Source organism: Acomys minous, assembly GCF_964271855.1.
Source record: "Acomys minous genome assembly, chromosome: 12".
NCBI lineage: Eukaryota > Metazoa > Chordata > Mammalia > Rodentia > Muridae > Acomys > Acomys minous.
In genome coordinates this window covers 48,901,697-48,912,922 of record NC_140493.1, presented here as the reverse complement: position 1 = coordinate 48,912,922, position 11,226 = coordinate 48,901,697, and positions in this window count along the sequence as shown.

The following is an 11,226-nucleotide window of genomic DNA, read 5'->3' as shown; positions in this document are numbered from 1 at the left end:
AAGGAGAATTTTTCTGGCTGGTTTTGGACAGTTGCTGGGAAGTTGAACAGATGAAAATTAAAACCTTCTGGGCCAGACCCTGAAGCCTCACTTCAATATAGGCTCTGTTCCTCCTTCTCTGAGGTCTGAGGTCACATGGGTCACAGATGCTTTACTTAATGTTTGTGTTCTCACAGTCATCTGTGAGATGAAGAAACGACATTTCAGAATGTTGCAAAGCTCTCTCTCCTAGGTCCCCTCTTTGCCTTCTTTACATCTGTGAATCCATGTCACATGCTTCCCCTATGCTAGGATTCTCAGAGCCACTTCCTCACCCAGGTACATGGGAGCCATATGAGGTAATCATTGCCAATGCCATTTTATGGCTACAGAAACTGAGGCTGAGAATGGAGGTTAACACTGAACACTACAGAAACAGAGAAGATGGAATTGGATTCAACCTCTAGCTGGTCTGTCTCCAAATCTTGTGATTTCCCTAGTATAAGACACAATAATTATAAGAAATCATCATATCTGGAAATTTTGCAAAATTATACACCCTTCTCTAATCTTCTGAGGTCCCATAGTAAGTGTTTCCAACCTCTTAATTCTGCTCATCATGGATGCAAAGTATTCACTCAGTGCTCAGGCTACCCATGTGAGCAATGCATACCAGAAGCAGAAGAAATAGATGAACAATAGATTGTAGTCAAGAATGGTGTCGATTCAAGAGGAGGACCTGAAAAGGGCAGGTAGGGACATAGAGAAAAGGCTCACCCACAGGATGGTTAACTGTGTGTTAAAGCATGGAAGGGCACTCTATACTTTAGAAGAGACATAGCATTTAAGAGGAGACAGAGCTGTGGTAATGAGGCATGCTAGAGAAGAACATGACAAGTCCTGCAAATGGCATGGTGCTTGGTACCAAGGGAACAGGATGACAGATGGTAATTAAATGGGTCCTTAGAGCACATTCAACAATAAACGTTCCATACAAGGTCAGTCCAAGCAGTTCCTCAAATGAACATCAAATGCATTGATTTAGTTTAAAGCATGCAGATTTCGGGGGAATCCAATCTCAGAAATTCTGACTTCATCAATCTTAGGAGAGCCTGAGGGTCAGATTTCTGATTGGTCCCTGGATGCTGACACTGATAAGCTCTTAACTGACCTTCACACAGAACTGATCCAAGCCCCACCACCACCACCACCACCACTCAGTCCTGACCCTTGCCAGTGTCCCGGTGTGCATGAGCCTCTGTTCCATCCAGTGTGAAGTGCAGGACCTTGGGAGAAATTTTCAGAAAGAATCCTCTTCTTTCATAGAAAGAGACTCTGGGGCAATTGTTCTCTATGGAATCTTGCTGGGAGGTGGCAAGTGAAAGTCCTTCACCCTTTTGTTACTGATGAGGATCAAGTCAGCACCACGGACAGCGGGTCCACTTTAACAAGAGTTGTTCTTTGTATCTAACCAGAAAGTAGACTCTATGAACACTCTGGATGAGATGATTTTCTTTGTGCTGGATACTGCAGGCAGTTGGGTATTCTCACAGCAGTAGCAATAGAATGATAGCAGAAAGAAGAAAAGACTCTTCAAGATGAATGGGTATTAAATTTTATGTTATAGGGCAATTTCTGGGATAGGTACCTGTATGTCACATCTATAAGCATAATAACTTAACATAGCAACTTCAGTGAATTTCTAAGGTGATTAGGTTACAGTGGCCAGGAGATGTGTTCATGACCCAGCCTTTGTATCCCTCTGTAACAGCATCTCTTCTTGTAGTCACAGGTACCCTTACACGCCATATTCCAGTCCTACATGATTCTTTGTACCTCTCCATTAGTATCATATTGTCATCCAGAAAATATTAGAGTATTGCTTGTCTTCTGCCTAGAAATGCTTTCACCCTCAGCCACTGTTCTATTCTTGAACACCACACACTGGCTTAGCTGTTATCTTTCCTATTCTGAGTTCTCACCTTAGAGATCTCTTCCTTCATGAAGCCTTCAATAATATGTCAAGATAAACCAGATGCCTCTGACTTACTTTCCTGTGTTCTGTCCACCACTGGATGGGCTACCCTGTACTGAATATACTTCTATGAATGCCTGATTTCACATAAATCCATGAGCTACTATATCTGGGTAGTACCATGACTTGTGTTCATGTAGGCTGTCCTGAAACAGTACAAGAAAAAGGCATGAGTAGATACTTGTTTAAATGATTAGGGAAAGAAAGATAATAGAATCAGAGGGAATGAGAGAAGGGAAGGATAAAAACATCCCAAGCTTCATCTCAACAATGTGGGCCAAGAGAACCAGTTCTAACTCTGTCTTCCAAGAGTTATCCTTTTGAAGGACAGGTTTGAAGTTTTCCATTTACCATTAAATTTAAGAACTCTCAAGTGAGTTCTTAATGCCCAGACACCTCAAGGTTTCAAGAACAGATGAGTAAAGGCTTAGAACTGTCCACTAGGGTTCCAGTAAGTGGGAACCAAGAAGTAGATGAGGGATTTGCTGATGGATAGAATTGTAGTCCAAGATCCCAGCACATGGTTCTGCAATCACTACTGCATAGGATTCCACAGCTACTGAAGAAAGTTAGGTGCTAGTTGCACTTCATTATGGAGATAAAGAAAATAGAGGCCAAAAATGCTAAGATACCAAGAAGTCACAGAACAATTGATAGAGTTGTGTCTAAGGCCCAAACCTAACAGGTCCATTGCCCTTGCTTTTTTTCCTATGGTCCAGCTTTCTATAGCCAACTCACTTGTGTTGGAATAAATAAGAACCTTTCAAAAGGAATAGATTTAAAAAGATGTGCAGAGATAAAGATTGAACAGATAGAGCAGAGATTGAGGGAACATCCAACAAATGCCTGGCCCAACTCAAGAACCCCCTCATGGGAGAGAGCCATTCCCTGACACTATTAACAATACTATGCTATGCTTGCAGACAGGAGCCTATCAGAGCTTTCCTCTGAGAGGATCCACTAACTGGCAGTTCAAAACAGATGCTGAGACTCACAACCAAACATTGGGTGAAGCATAAGGAGTCTAGTGGAAAAGTGGAGGAAAGGATAAAAGTACCTAGAAGTAACAAAAGGGCCACAAAAAGACCAACAAATCCCCCTAACCAGGGTGAAGAGGGGCCTGTAGAGTCTGAAGCACCAGCCAAGGACTATGCATGGTCTGGACGTGAGCCCTCTATATAGATGTAGTGAAGGGGCAGCTCAGGCTTTGTGTGGGTCCACAAGAGGGGAACAGGGCTATCTCTGACATGGACTCTATTATCTGCTTTTTGCTCTCTTCCCCCTGATGGGACTACTTTGCCAAACCACAGGGGAAAATGAATTCAGTCCTGATGTGACTTGATGAGCTGGGGTGGGTAAGTAGGGGAGCTCTCCCTTTCCAAGGAATTTGGAGAGGGGAATAGGGTAGGACTGGGAGAAAAGGGAGGGGCTTGCATGTGTGATGTAAAGTAAATAAGTAAATAAAATTTTAAAATATTTTGGTTTTAGCCCAGTGAGAGATACACTGAATTTCTGGACTACTGAAATTTGAGGTTCTAAATCTATAAAATTTTAGTGAAAAGTTATTGCAACCATTATAAAAAGTGAATACACTAACCACACTTGACTTTCCACAGCAAAGAGAAGTCAGGGGAGAAGTGACCGTGCAAGCTCCTAGACACTATCAAATTTCCACACTCCTGAAAAACTATTGGGGGGCTCCCAGGGTAGGTGTATATAACTGGTTGGAACTAGAAATTCTAAGGATGCTCAATTCACACTTGGCAACATGCTCCTATCATAGAGATGGGAACACAATACCTAAGTATCCTATAGGTGCGGGGAGGGGAGAGCTAACAGGAACCTAAATGTCTCTCAGTCGAAGAATGGATAAAGAAACTGTGTACATTTACACTATGGAATACTACTCAGCTATTAAAAACAAGGAATTCTTAAAATTTGCAGGCAAATGGATTGAACTAGAAATGATCATCCTTAGTGAGTTAACTGTGACCCAGAAAGATACACATGTTATATACTCACTTATGATTGGAAACCTGACCAAAAGAGATGTCCCCTGAAAGCCTTCACTTAGCAGGAGATTGGCATACATGCTGGGAGGTGCTATTGGGACTCCAGGTAAGAGAGGTATGGGAGAATGGGGAAATAGAAAGACCCAGAGGGTCCTAGAAACCTACAAGAAGACCATCAAGGCTGGTGGATCTGGACCCAGGGGTGACTGCTCAAACTACTGTACCAACCAAGCACAATGCATGAAGTAAACCTGTACCCCCTATTCAGATCTAACCAATGGACAGCACATTCTCCACAGTTGTGTGGGGAGCGATGACTGACTCTGACATGAACTCTGGTGCCCCCTATTTGACCATTTCCCCTTGATGATGAGGCCTGGTGGCACCCAGAGGAAGGGTAAGTAGGCTACCAGGATGAGACCTGATAGGCTGTGATCATATGGTGGGGGAGGAGGTCCCCTTGTGTCACAGACCTAGGGAGGGAAATAAGGTGAAATAGGGAGGGAGGAATGGGAACATACATGTGAGGAGATAACAATTGACATGAAATCTGAATAATTTACCTAAATAAAAAAAGAAAAGAAATGAGAGAAATGAAGAAGAAAGAGGAGGAGGAAAAGGTAGAGGAGAAAGAAGAGGAGGAAGAGGAAGAGGAGGAGGAGAAGGAGGAGAGAAGGAGGAGGAGAAGGATGAGGATGAGAAGGAGAAGAAGAAGAAGAAGAAGAAGAAGAAGAAGAAGAAGAAGAAGAAGAAGAAGAAGAAGAAGAAGAAGAAGAAGAAGAAGAAGAAGAAGAAGGAGCATCTGGGGTCTGAGCCTGAAACATATGAGGCCTCTCAAGTTTCTTCTGCCATTTCCATGAGAGAAAGATCTACCAGCTATCCACTTTTCCTAGGGAAAAATGACCCAGAAGAAAAAGAGCTACCTGGATTCTGTGGCCTGAGACAGAACTGACCTACAGAATCTGGAATCTTGTGTTGTTCTAAGTACCACAGTTAGAGAGAAATAACTCTTGCCTGTAGAGCATCTGAGCCCAGCAGAGAATGCTAGCATTATGGCTATCAAGCTCACAAAGTCAGCAGTTCCTGTGCAACCTGGCATCTCTCCCATGCTCCTCCAGGCAGGTTGCTTCTTAGTTCAAATATTTGCTGGTATTTCCTAGGAATCATGCTTCCTGACATGTCAACGCTGGACTGGCCACATGACTTCCTAAACAGAAGTCAGTCAAGAGCCATTGCATTGCTGCTGCTTTTTCATTGCCTCTGCTATGGTGCTGCATCTGCCTGAGATGGGTCTTCATCCTGAGCCTCCCCTCCAGAAGGATGATTGAATCTACCTGCAATTGACATGAATTAATCCAAATAAACCTTTTTTATCAGAAGCCTCTGAAATCAGGGCTTATTTACTACTGAAGCCAGTCTTCAGATCCTGATCCCTTCATGTCTCCCGAATCAAGACTCTCCTGCCTGCTTTCCTGTCCTTGGCGCATTCCTTCATCCCTCCTCACTCAGAATCAGAGCCATTTCCTAACTTGTCGTGTTGTCCAAGGATGCCCCATATTTATGCTGGACTGGACTTCTAAAGCAAATGTCTAATGACACTCCCCCATGTTGGAGATCCAGAGCTCTCCAGGAACCTTGATTCCTTCTCAGCACACAAGACTATAACCTCAGACTCTTGCTTGGCCCTTCCTCTGGGCCTGCCTCCCTCTAGTCTTCTCTCTGGTCACCCAGAACCTGTCCTTCTCCAGTGTACCATGCCATGACCACACTGCACCTCTGTATCTGCCTGGCCCATGCTCCATGAAAGCCCATCACTTAGCCTTCCTCACCTAACTCATGCCTGCCACCGGGCCTGACAGGATTAGCCACACCTTCCCTGAGAAGCTGCTCCAAGTCTCTCAGCCTACTATTGCTCTAGTGGGCAAAGAGGGAACGAATCATCTCCTGGGAAGATTAAGAAAACTGGATACTGAAGTCACATACAGAGACAGACACAGACAGACAGACACACACCAGAGATGCTCAATTTACTACTCTGGGAATAGACTGGACAGTGGTATTTTTACACACACACACACACACACACACACACACACACACACACACACACACCAGAGATGCTTTACCACTCTGGGAATAGACTGGACAGTAGTATTTTACAAAGCTCCCCAGTTGGCTTTAATATGCAGCTTGGGCTGAGAACTATTTGCATTCCTGTTTTAATTGCATTTCTTCCAGGTCCTCCTGCTTAATACTGTATTGTAATTCTGAGGCCTCTTGGGGGGTAGGGATTTGTACTTTTTTTCCCATCTTGTATGCCCAGGGTTTGGCTCAGCTGCAGGTTCCCAGGCCAGTGACTGCTTTCTTCACCCTGCCCCAGCTATTCCTCGTAAAGCCTCATTTTCCAGCCACCCCTAAACACAGCCCCTGACCTGGCGCTGTGGGCTGACTGCATCTTCGACTGCCTCGTTTCCTGGTGTCTTCCTTCTGTCTTAGCTCTCACATTGGTTCTCACTCAGGCCCTTGAGCACTTACAATATCGGTTTCAGCAGCCACTGATTTGCTTAAAGGCTCTTCAGCAAAGTGCTAGAAAGTCCCTGAAAGTCACTCTTCCCAACATTCCCACATTTGATTCCATCATAAGGAGGTTGGCATCCTCACTGTATGGATAAATACGTCATTCAGAGATCTGCCCATTGCAGCTTGGTGCCCCTGTAACTGTGTGACCTCATGATACTTTACCTACAAGGCTGGGATAGCACCAGAGTTTTCATCATGGTCACCATAGTTAATGTGCAGGGTTGTCCCACTTTGCCTGCCTGGGGCAAGGAGGCAGGGATCAAGTCTGGTATTCTAAACAAGTCTTGGGAACAAGTAAGTCCTATCATTTGACAGTTACCTATGTCTGTTTCACTCCAATACTGCAGTACTAAAGCCTCTTTCTATCTAGATCATACCCAGGAACCCACATGTCCTCATTGAAACTGCCATTCGGGGGAAGGGAAACCACCAGCTTCATCACCATCTCACATCCTCGTGCATCTATCACCGTCCTCTCTGTAAACTCCCTCTGCATGCTCCAGGGCTGACAAGAAGGAAATCAAAGAAAAGAAATAAGGCATAGCATGTCCAATTTGACTTGAACTGGTATTCACCCCTGCATCACGGGGGATGCTAGTGAGGAGTGCTGGCCCTCTCTCATGCAACTCGTTTTTGGCCTCCTTGGATTCCTTCACTGAGGACCCTTGACTACGATGTGGCCCCCACCTCTGACCCATGACTTGCAGTGTCTTCCCATCCCTCTTGCTTCCACCTAGCTGTTCCATTCCTTGGCTTCCAACATCCCCAAATTCAGAGGCTCAGAAGCCCAAGTGGTATTCAGGTGGCTAACCTTCCTCACTGATGTCCACGAGGACACAGGAGGACAAGCCCTCTCCCTAAACATCCACAAACTATGATCTCCCGATCGATCCCCAAGTTGGCCCATTTCTCTCTTGAAGCTAATGATGAGCCAGGACCTTTGGCCTGATTGGTGTGAGGGAAGGGAGCTACACCTTAGCGAGTTCTTAATAGATTAATCATTTCACTTTTCAACCTTCGAGCACTTAATAGCATGTGCTTTCAATCTTGGAGGTTCAGCCAAAGTTTAGAAAAAAGAAAATCCCACCACTTATCTTCCTGATAGGCGTGCCATAATTGCTGCTATTTCTAACCAGAAAAATGCCCCAGAGTGTTCCCAGAACCCTCCATACTCTGCCCTCCAATATCTATCCTTCTGAATCCTTATTTCTAAACACTTTGTATTTAACTCCCCACCAGGCTATGAGATTCTGGAGGTACAGAATCCCTTCCCTTAGCACCTGGTACACTGAAGAAACAATTACTTGATGAATGTCTCAAGTGATGAAATGCAATTAACAATAAAATACTATGTCTCACCTACAGTAAGATGCTTTACAGTCTAGCAGCAAATGTGACCCTGTATAAGAAAACTCACTGGCAAATTTGAGAATCACTAGCCCAGTTGATCTACCCTGGCTCATACAGTTACTATAGACTTCATGGTGAGTAAAATGGTTTCCCATTTCACAGGTGGTTCCCATATATATATGGAGAGAGAGAGAGAGAGAGAGAGAGAGAGAGAGAGAGAGAGAGAGAGAGGGATGAAACAGTTTCTGGGAATCCAGAGATGTCCCAAACATTCTTTCTTAAAAGGGTTCAGAAAGATCTTCATAAAGGGAGATGTGGAATACAACCTTAAAGAGCAGCTCTGTTTCAAACATGTAGTCTTAGAGAAGAAGAAGGCTGCCAGGTGTTGGTGACAAGACCTACCACTCCTGTTAGGAACAAAACAGCAATGAGTGTTCTCCAGGACCGAGCAAGAACTTCCATGCCTAGGCTGGGATGGCAATGCCTCACTTTACTGAATGCGGAAGTGAATTCTGATCTCAAGCACCCACATACAAGCTGGGCATGACTATACACATCTCAGACCCCAGTGCTGGGGAAGTGAGGGGTGGAGACAAGCATATCCCTGAAGCTCATTGGCCAGCCAGTCTAGCCAAATAAACCCGTGACTTTTGGGTTCAATGAAAGACCTTGTCTCAAAAAATAAGGTGAAGAATCACCAAGGAAGACACCCAACATCAACTTCTAGCCATCATCCATATGTGCTCACAAATGCGCCCTCATACATGCACAAATGAGTGAGAGAGAGAGAGAGAGAGAGAGAGAGAGAGAGAGAGAGAGAGAGAGAGAGAGAGAGAGAGAGAACCCAGGATATGGGAGCTAAAGGGAATGAAAGAGCTTGGATTTTATTAGAAGCTATGAGAAGTCAGTGAAAACTTCTGAGTAAGCCAGATGGTGGGTGGTGGCCTTTAATCTCAGCACTGGGGAGGTGGAAGCAGGCAGATCTCTGTGTGTTTGAGGCCAGCCTGGTCAAGTTTCAGGATAGCCAGGGCTACACAAAGAAACCTTGTTTCAAAAAAAAAAAAACAGAAAAAAAGAAAAGAAAACTTCTGAGTGATCAGAGCTGTTTTCTGGAAGATTAATATGACAGTACTGGTTTCCTGTATAGACAGAGTGCTGAGAAGGCAAACCAATAGGGAGATAGGGAAATACCTTAATTGTTCTGCAGAGACACACTGAATAGAAAGAGGTAAAGGAAACAAAAGGAGTAGACCTACTTGTAGCTTTACCTTGAACGTCAGACAGAATTCTCTACCAGCAGATACAGCTTGTTATTCAGCTGCATTCTCTGGAGAGGTTGGAAGAGTGAGGAGGGGGACCGTGTGGAGGGAAGAAAAAGAAAGAATAAAACAAGCATTGTGGTGGTAGGGATGTACAATGGTACAACCATTGCAGAGAAATTGGGCAATTATAGCAAAGTGAATCCATTGCTGGCCTCTATTAAGGGTCAGTGTGTTTGTTCTGCATAAAGCAATGAGACGATGAGTAAGCAACAAAGGATGGCATCTCCACAGAGTCAGAATTTAGGAGGCTTGAAGGGGAGGAGCAGGTAAGATCTGGAAACAGTTAGGTTGTATCAGGAGCAAAGAGGTTGAAAGGGAAGAAACAGTGAACCTTCACTATTAGGCACAAAGTTTCTCCATTTGTCCAGCAGTGTTTGGCAGGGAAGAGTCAGAAAAGATAACTTCCAAAATCTCTGCTGGTTCTACTACTCTGGGATTTGATGAGAGCTTGCTCTCTGTGTTTCCCACCTGTGCGATTTCCCCTCCATGCTAAGCCAGCACCAAAGGGCTGCTAGGTCTACAGGCAGTGAGAGCCAGCAGGCCAGAGCCATCTTCTCCACCTGCTCCAGAGGCCTCTTTGCCCAGGTTATTCTGGGTTGGCGTCATGGCACCAGGCTTCCTTTCTGCTCCCTGTACATGGCTGTTATGAAGGTCCCTAATGAGCCTGGTGCTATTATGCATTTTAGAAATCTTATCTAATAGGGGCTCATGGAGCATAAATTAACCCTAAGGAGCAGAGCTGCCTTAATCCCCGTGGTGATTATGCATTAGCTGAAGAATTTCTTCACCTATTTTAAGCAGCTGAACCCAGACTGTCTGGGGTGCTTTTCTACTTTGTCTCTGTTGCCAGCCGTTCATTAGATCATCTACCTTCTGTGTCCTCTCCACCCCCAACCTCCCCCCATGCCAGCTGCAGAGGCCTGAAAGGCCATTGGCAGAGTGGAAAAGGCACGAGCCTGTGCCCCACAGACCCAGCTCTCAGGCCGCCGTGTCTTTGTCCACATAACCTTGGTCAACTTACTTTCCTTCCTTGAGTTCTGGCTACCTGACTTGAATCAGTGATAAGTGTGTCAGCGTTCCTGAGAGTGTCTGGATTTAAGACACAGCATTTGCACAGCACTGTCTGCACAGTGGGTGCTCGTTCCTCACTCAGCCTCCCTCCCTGTGGTTAGCGTCCTGCCTGTGTTGATGTGACCCAAGTTGAAGATTGCTGGTCAAGAAAGTCCCTTGGGATAGGAAAGATCCAAAAAAAAAGCATCTGCTTTGGGTTTGTACGTTATAGCTGAAAATAGCCTTAATTAATATTCTGAATGCATTGATGAGGTCTTCAGAATCAAGTAAAGAAAAGAGCTACACTGTACATTCATCAAAGGTGTGTTGTACCTAGCGGAAGACTTTCTGGGAAGGAAACCAAGCTGTACCAACCCACATTACCCACCACTCCAAGCTTGAGTCATGCTATTTTTCCAAATCAAAAATTATAATTATAGACTTGTCTTGCAAGCAGGCAGAGCCTTTTTCCTGAGAAGTTTGGAAGCATTGCTATTCTGGGGACAGCAATCAGAGAATACTCTCACCTCAGCCCCGGCCTTGTAGGAAATGGACCCCTATCTCCCATTACAAACATGAGGAAATGAGGGCAAAAAGGCTCTTAGTAGTGAACTGGCCTCTTGCTTAAACTCCTGGCAAGACGGAAACTCACAGCTCATGGTACTTTGCAGCATACAAGTCCCACTTTCAGGCTTTGTCTCCTGTAGAACTACGGTGACACTGAGGGGACCGGTGAGGAGGGGGAAAAGGCATCGTGTTCCTGTGACATCTGAGGACACTGAAGGTCAGCAGAAAGGAAATGCTTTCCTGTCATCACAAAACAAGAGGCTGAACCAAAGCACAGTCCCATGTTCCCAGACCCACCTCAGCCACCCACAGTCACAGGCATTTTTGGATC